This window comes from Maylandia zebra, linkage group LG16 (assembly GCF_041146795.1).
Source record: "Maylandia zebra isolate NMK-2024a linkage group LG16, Mzebra_GT3a, whole genome shotgun sequence".
NCBI classification, from domain to species: domain Eukaryota; kingdom Metazoa; phylum Chordata; class Actinopteri; order Cichliformes; family Cichlidae; genus Maylandia; species Maylandia zebra.
The window spans coordinates 36,831,709-36,840,122 of NC_135182.1; the positions used below are offsets into that span (position 1 = coordinate 36,831,709).

The 8,414-nt window shown below is 40.9% G+C and overlaps 1 pseudogene across 1 annotated transcript; it reads right to left on the reverse strand.

The window, feature by feature from the left end:
• Window positions 1–649: 649 nt before the first annotated feature.
• On the reverse strand, window positions 650–8,413 carry LOC101480190 (heat shock 70 kDa protein 12A-like; annotated as a pseudogene). Its single transcript, XR_013093385.1, has 5 exons — window positions 7,576–8,413; window positions 4,698–5,787; window positions 3,997–4,221; window positions 3,756–3,927; window positions 650–3,646 (listed from the first exon to the last, which is right to left on the reverse strand). The product of XR_013093385.1 is annotated as a heat shock 70 kDa protein 12A-like (transcript).
• Between the last annotated feature and the right edge of the window lies 1 nt (window position 8,414).

Below are 8,414 nucleotides of genomic sequence, written 5' to 3' on the forward strand. Positions count from 1 at the left end.
AGCTTACGATTAGTCCTGGGCATGCTATTAAATCCGGTTCTTTTGGATTCTTTACGGCCAAAACAGACACGGCTCATAGTACTCTTTTACTTTAAAAATCTTTAATTTTATATATTCTGGAATATGGAGACCTGAGCAGGCACACAGACACGCCAGCCAAAGTCTGAAGCACAAAGAGGAAGCCTAGTTATATTTATATTAGTGATGGCCAAATGAAGCTTTCTGAAGCTTGTATTGAAAAACGGTTCATTACTCGAAGCTTTTCAACACAGTCCTCTCTGGTGACATCTGGTGGCCAAAAATATGAAGTGCAGCTTGAATCCACAAAATAAAACCAACTGCAGAGTGGAATTCTGTCTGATATTGGGCCGCTGTTGTGTTGCTTTGAACGTGTATTTGGTGGTTTTAAAAAAAAAAAAAAAAAAAAAAAAGGTTTTATTCGTTTAATAAATAATTTTGACCAGTGAACTTTCCTTGTTTAAACATGCACCATTGTGTGGTCTTTCTTTGCTTGTGACTTCTTGATGTTGGTGAATACAATAATTGAAAAAAAAAAAAAAAAAAAAAAAAAAAAAAATACCACATTACATATAATAATGTACAACACATTATGGAGCAGGCTTCTGCTGCGAGGTCCCGCCTCCATGCACGTATGCAATTAATCGCTAGACGGGTACATTTATAAATAATATTACATTAGCGAAATTTTCCCAGACATATTTTTGACCTGGGGGTAGAATTGATTGTGAAATGGAAATGCTTCTGAACTTGCAAATTAAAAACACGATGCATTTAAAGTAGCCTTTTTTCATTTTTATTTAAGAAGAGAATTTGTTCCACTGTGCGATGGCCGAACCTGTTCCTTTTCATGGAGATCATTTCTCCTGCCTTAAGGAAAATCCCTTCACGTGGCACAGAGGAGGCTGGAGTGCAGAGAAACTGGTAGAGATGCAGTTATACAGTCTACCTGGGCACCACAAACTATCAGCTAAAGAGAATAAATAGATTAAATTGCTGCACATTTGGCAGACTAACATTTTCAGATTAATTAAAAAAATAAGATATTTTTACAACATTACATGTAAAGAGTCAAGTGGATGTTTTTCTAAAGTTATTCAATGATATTTATATTATGGAAGCAGATTTTTGACATTTTACCTTTATCCCCATTTTCAGATATAATAAACACGCACAAAACAAAAGCAAACAGCCGGAACACAAAGCTGGAAAACCCACCCGATTGACAAAAACCAACTCAAAATTCTCCCACACAACAGAACCCCCTCTATTCCTCTCTGGAAAACAAATGAAACTTCTATGGTTCAAGCATCATTCATTGATTTTGTTGGTTTGTGTAATGGAGCAAAAACAGTTCATGGGTCATTGATGTGTTTGTTACCAGATGATGAAAAAGAAAAGCATGAAACATGGTTTAGAGCAAAAACAATGCATTATGATGAGTTTGCTTATGAAGTGAAAGAATGGTTATCAGGTTGCAAACATTTACATTTAAAGGGTGATCATGGTGTTGATGATGGTGTTAAGCCAGAGGACGGTGTTTCAAATGTTGTTGGTAAATCTTCAGTCGCTAAAAGCTCATCTAGTCGTAAAGTACAATCAAAACAAGTCAATACTAAAAAATTAGTACAATCCCACAGTCACGGCAGACTCGCACTTACTATAGCTGGGAAACTGACGGGTAGTCACGCGTACCATCAAGCGACATGGAGCTCTCTGCTACGCTCCTATGTAGCTCCCCCGATGAGCCAGATGAACTGCAGGTGTGTGTAATTTTCCTCCGCAGGTGTGGCCAGGCTCTTGGCTGACACACCCGCACACAGACATCTAGATACAAGAACAAGGAAACAGGGCACAGCAGCAACCAAAACACACATATAACCTCTTACCGGACCTGGGTCACCCAGACCCAGGTCCTGTGACAACTGAAGAAGACAGCCAGAGAACAGGAGAACACAGAAACAGGAGATTATGACTGACAGTAGCAATATACAAGGGCCAAACTCAGAGTCATCGCTGGAACAGAGAACACACAGGAACCAAAGGCCTAATGTTACAAGAACCATAGCAAACACATCAACTCTGTAATATTACACAGGTCCTTAAAACATCCTCAAAACTACAAAATACACATATTCATGATGTGTTGTGGTAAAAAGTGTTGGGTCTTAAAGCGATAGACCCCGCTGACTCATGGACCAGTCACTGAGAACAAAGCAAGATGACCACAGGGCTTTTGTCTTTTACTTGCTGCAAGGGGAGTCGTCAGGGTCTTAGAGTTGTGAACGCTTCACCTGATCTCAGCCAACTCAAAACTCCAGCCTCCCCTCACAGCCCTTTTATTAACAACAGTAGTTACACAAACATCTCATTACTCATGTGACAGATAAGACACTCACATGTGAGCATGTGAAATGTGAGTGTCTGTGTGTGTGTGTCATTTTCTGTTACACTACATATCACTGTGACCTTTCATTCTGGATGTTTCCCATCATTCAACATGTATTATTGTAGAGTCTATCTTACAATATAAAGCCACTTGCCGACTGTTCTTGTGATTTGGTGCTATGTAAATAAAATTGAACTCTAAAACATTTTCATTATCTGGTCATGAAGTCAACCTTTACTGATCGCTTTAACCCAGAAACCAAATCAACGGCTGTGGATGTCATCTCTGTGGAGCCAAACCTGAGCTGCAGTTTGACCCTCTGACTGATTCCACTTGAAGTATAAGGCATGTCAACCTCGAACAAACCAATTTTTTCCACTCCCACTTCATCCACATACTTTGGATTTTTCCTCTCTGTACGATAAAGACTGATTTTCATCCTTGTCTGATTTGCTTCTGAGGGAATTAAGATGTGCTCTCTGGTGTCATTCCAGCCCACATCTTCACCTTCTTCCACCAGTTTCCTGAAAATATCACAACAACCCTCACCCCAACATCTTGTGAACTTCTTGTCTACCCTATGTTTGGACGGGTCAAACTCCTCAGCTACAGCAAACCCGTACGTAAAGGCAGATTTTCGAGACGCCACCACTGCTGGGTGTCTTCCAAACTCCAAAGCTCCCTTCATGATCGCATCCTGAGGCCTAAAAGGACACAGGACTTTACACTGATCACCAAACTGATCAATAACATGTTGCCGTAGAATCTGGCTTTCAGCGTAGCCCCCCACTAACAGAATGTACTCGATGTGTAGATCTTTATTCAGGATTTCTCTGAGACTGTCAGTGATGCCCTTCAGACTCTCAGCAAAGAAAGACCTCAGTGTCTCTTTGGAGATATTGATGGATCCTTCATCCCAGGAAGCACCTCGCACTGATTCAAAGAACCTTTCTATTTCCTGTCTTTCCTGAGCCAGTGTTCCCAGATTATATGGAAACACTATCTGAACATCATCATCTACCTGTTTGAGAAACATAAACTCATACATTATTTTCTGAACCTCACTGGGAAAGTTTTCTTCAAATTCATCTCAGACACCATGACTGAAGATTTCTCTGAGGAACTCTTTGAATTTCCTGTCCACAGTTTGTCCCCCCAAATCATTTCCTGAGGCCTTGTGCAGCTCCTTCAGGGCTCCTCCATGCAGGACTTCATGAACTGTGATGTCGATGGTTCCACCTGAAACACACAGGAAGTGATGAAAGCTGACTTCCTGCAGCAGCAGACAGATGTTTCCAGCGTGTCTGTGGACGAATGTTTGTGAGTGTAACAGAGTCACATACAGTACCTCCACAGTCCATCACTATGAACTGTGTTCCTGGACACTGATCCAGTGATCGTCCATCATGGTTCTGAGTGATGAAGCCATCAGCTGGCAGCTTCATACACCAGGCTGAGGCTGCCTCTGGTTCCAGTGCGATGATCAGGTGGTGTTGAGTTCTTTCTGTAACGAGTCCTGCCTGCAAATGAAAGAAAACTGACTCCTCTGAACATTTCAGGATCTCAGAGCTCTTAATAAATGATGTTACCTGAGTTGCAGCTTCTCTCATGAACTGCTTTGCTGAAAGATCCCAGATGGCAGGTACAGTCAGCACCCAGGTGAAGTCAGAGGCTATGAACTTCCCCCCTGCTGTGTTCTCTGCGATGGTTCTCAGAGCGTCGTCCTTCAGGTATCTCAGAGCTTCTGTGAACACCTTCAAGGCCTTCATTGACTTCCCGTTTGCAGCTTTAATCTCCACATCTCTGCTGACTCTCTGTAGATGATGTGGATACACAGTTATCAGTTTAGTGTTACTAACCTTAAACCTTTGTGGACTAATGTCAGGTCGCAAACACATAGATGTTTATCTGATGTCCCACAGAGCAGACAGGCTTCATTAGTTCAAAGTGTGAGACGCTCGTTAGAGATCTTCATGAGTCTGTTTGTTCCTGTGGTTCATTAAGTTTCGTCTCCACTGACGTTTGTATGACTAACACAACCTATAATAACCTTCATGGTGTCGCTGCAGGCTGAATTCAAACGTTAACACATCTGTGAGTCTTTTTCTTGCTGCACTAACAAAACGTTTAATGCAGCTTTCTAACATTTATCTGTGTTTTCAGCTCAGACGTTCTCTGTGTGGACTGAATGGACTCTTCAGTGGAGTTTGTATAACAGACATGTTCAACCGTCTCATTCACATGAGTGTCATCTTTAGCAGAATATTAAGGTTCAGTGATTTTTACTTACTTTTCCATAGAGCGCCATCTTGAAGTTTCCAAAGAAGTAGCTTTTCCTTGCTTCTTGTCCTCGCATCCTGATATAATCTCTTTTAGCTTCATAACCAAACTTGATAAATTCTTTGTCTTCATTGAACAGAATGCAGGTTGGAGCCTTTGGAGTGTCCAGTCCAAACTCTCTACCCCACCTACTCATGTGGGGATCTATTTCTGCCCCTTTGGGTGTCAAACTGAAGACATATCCACTGTATGCAGTGCCAAAGTCTTTGGCTATGATATAGTCATGCATTGTAAAAACTGGTCCAACAAGTCAAGTCAAGGAGAGCAGTCAGAATGAGCAACAGCGACTGTGGGTTTACTGTTTTTCTTCCTGTAAGCCCCGCCCCCTGTTCTTGTTTCACTTTGTCTTTCTTCACTCATTTCTTACAAGTTTGTCTTTGTATAAAACGTCAAATGATCGAATGTGTAAAACTGACATTTCTTATTATTTGTTGTGAAAATTCATGCGAGAGCATCGGAGATGTTTGGAAGTGAAATCTCTTCATCCTTCAGTGTCTTTAATGGTGCATTTGTGGTTTCACTGTCATGTCCATGATTCAAACAATATTTAGTGCCAAAGCAGGACCAAAATACACAGGTGGAGGGCTCATAGTGACGAAAGCTCGACTTACAGACTCAGCTGATATAAAATGTGTAAAGTAATGAAAAACAAAGCTACTGCACTCTGACCATGTTTGTCTGAACTGAAACTTGGCAAAGAGAACAACGCCCACTCACATCCTGGGCCATCTGATCTCAGGAATTCGCATGATAAGGTGGGGCCAGGTTTCACAATGAACTCACCCGAAACTCTGGCTGATTGGGGCCCACACCCAGTTTCCCACCTTGGCTCATGTGATTAGAGGATCATCAGGGGGTCCTTTTGTCCCTCTGTGGGGGGTCACTCCCACTGGGTTTATATCTGGGACTCTCCACCATTTGACCTTAGAACTGAAGAAGCTTCTCGGATGAGAGGTGAAACGTCTTCAAGCAACTTAAAGAAGTCCAGACGCTTTTCTTTGCAAACTCCTTCGACTACGATGACCTGGATGACTGAGAACCTTCACAGACAAAGAGAACAACGTTTAACGAGAAAGTGCTCAGAGAATTAACCTCAATCTAAAGGCTCTGACGTTTACATCAAGATATTAGATTCAGTCGTGTAGAAAGTTTTATATGTAAAAATATCTGCTCATCTCTGGTTACTCTGCTGTGAAGGACTCTGAATTAGTTTATGATAAATAACACTCTATTGGCAAAAAACAGTGAAAGAATTCAGATCAGAAGTTTTAGTTCAACATAAAGGTGACGACCTTTGACCTTCAGGTTTTATTACTTGTGTCAGAGAAAACATCATGTGCTGAAGCTGTGCAGGTCTGAGATCAGCAGCTTTCTGAAACCCCAAACTGAGGTCCTGTTTCTGCCCCTGAGTGTAACGAGCAGCAGGTGGATGAGGATCTATATACTCGAGTACCTGGGCTGGCTGAGCTTTTGACTTTGACCTTCATTCATAGCATCGTTAGAACTTTCTTTCTTTGAGCTCTTTAAACAGAATTTCTTTAATACAACATTATTGCCTGGGTGCCTGGGCCGTTGACCCGGTGTTTCCAGTTTTGTTACTGTTTCGTTTACCATGTATATTTCCTGCTTTATCCGGTCTTTAAGTCTGACGTAGCCGTGCCTGGGCCCAAACTCCGCTTCAGGTCCCAAAGTCAAACGAACACTGCAGCATCACTGAGAGTTACAAACTGTCTAAATTCTTTCATCTGTAATAAAATGATCAGCTGCTTTACCAGGTGTAACAGTTAAGTTTAACATCCATAAAAACAGAATGTATTTATTAAATTTAACAGAGTTAGAAATTAGCAGGAGGGTTAGCTCGCTAGCTTCCATCTAAACATGATATAGCATGTTCTGACTGAGAACATGGCATATCATGTGTTCTGTTCTTGTGTTTGGGAGTGCTTCAGGTCTGGAGCCAGTCTCCTTCTTTCTTCTACTTTGTATTACTGTCTGAATTACCACTGAAGTAAAGTCCTACAATTTACTTGTGTGTTATTCTGTGTCAGTGAGAATCTGGACAAGACTTGATGGTCCAGACCAGCTCGGCCTCTCAGTGCAGTTGGACTCTCCTTACTACCTTGGTGGCCTTTTGTATTACAGCTCAGTAATAATGTGGTAATAGTGCAGTGATAAAGTGGAAACAAGAAGGTAATAATTTGGACAACAGCATGGTATTATCGTTACATAAATAATGTCCTAGTAAAACGACAGCTGGGTAATATTACATTCATATAACCAAGTAATAATAGACCAGAAACTGTAGTAATAATGTAGGATCAAGTATATCCATATGAGGAAAAACCAATGATCAACAGTATAGAAATGTATTAATAACAATATAAAAACCTAGTGGCAATAAAATGTTGACATCTGTGCATTAGAAGGGCTACACACTAACTTTTAGTGTGTTACTGACGCCTGTTATGACATTAAACCTTATGTTCCTCCATCCTTCTTTATGTCCTACAGTTTAAACCTGGGGGCAGAAACTGTATTTGCTAATGTTTGCTAATGTTCATAAATCAAATACAGGTGTGTTTGATTTATGAACCTTTGCTAAGGGTCTGCTCTGTGACGTCGCTCTTTCTCACTTTGTTTACTTTTTTACATTATTTGTATATTTTTTTTATTTATTGATGTTTATTTTGTCAACAACATGTCCATAAAATATTTCTGATGTCTACAGAAACAAAACAGATGTTAAACCAGGACAAACAAGCAGAGCAGGGACGAGCAGAGGGAACTGGATCAGGAGCAGAAGTTCAGGAAACACCTGCAGGTCTCACCTTGATCCTCGGTCTGTAATAACCTGAGCAGCCGGCAGGGGGCAGCAGTAGCTCAGAAGCTGCCGGTGTTGGTGGATGCTCGTCTGCAGACTGAAGTTACAGCAGCGGACCAGCAGTGGGCGCACTAACATCAGATCAGATGGTGGGGGAAACAGGAAGTGCAGAACTGGTTTATTTTGAAGGGTACGAACGGTTCTCTTGAGGCTAGGTTCAGTTTTTCCTCAGGGTGTGAAACCTCCCTGAGAACCAGACAGGTCTTATTTTCAGAGCACATCAATGCCTCATCAACGGGTTCAAAGAAGTGGATTAAGAGTCAGTCAGACATTTGTTGAACAATTTCAGTAACTTCCTGTTGTGTTTTTGTAACAGTTTCACTTTATTAGAGACACACATGGGTAGCAAATAAAAAAAATAAATACATGACAAAGAAAAGATAATTTAAAACATATTCCACAGTGTCACACATTTACATAGAGGCTAGAACACCAGTGGCTCCATAACTGTGCAGGGTCAGTCAGAGATGCAATTATACTGTTTCTGGAGTGCTTTACCCTACACACATACAACGGTGCATGTTAGCTCCTTTCATTTTATTTATTTATTTTAAATAAAAAAAGATTCTGCTGATTTTCAGTCAAATTTTAAAGGTTTTCTGATTTAGTGGAGGTTAAACTGAAAATAGAGGTTGTATTTATTTCATATAAGTATAAGCATGAAGCAGAGTTTGAATCTGATGATTATATCTGTTGAATTTACGTTAGTGTTAATGTCAGACCACCTGGTTTGTACTGGGAGGTGTCGTCGCTTTTATTTTGAAGGCTGTGACCGGATGTTTCGGG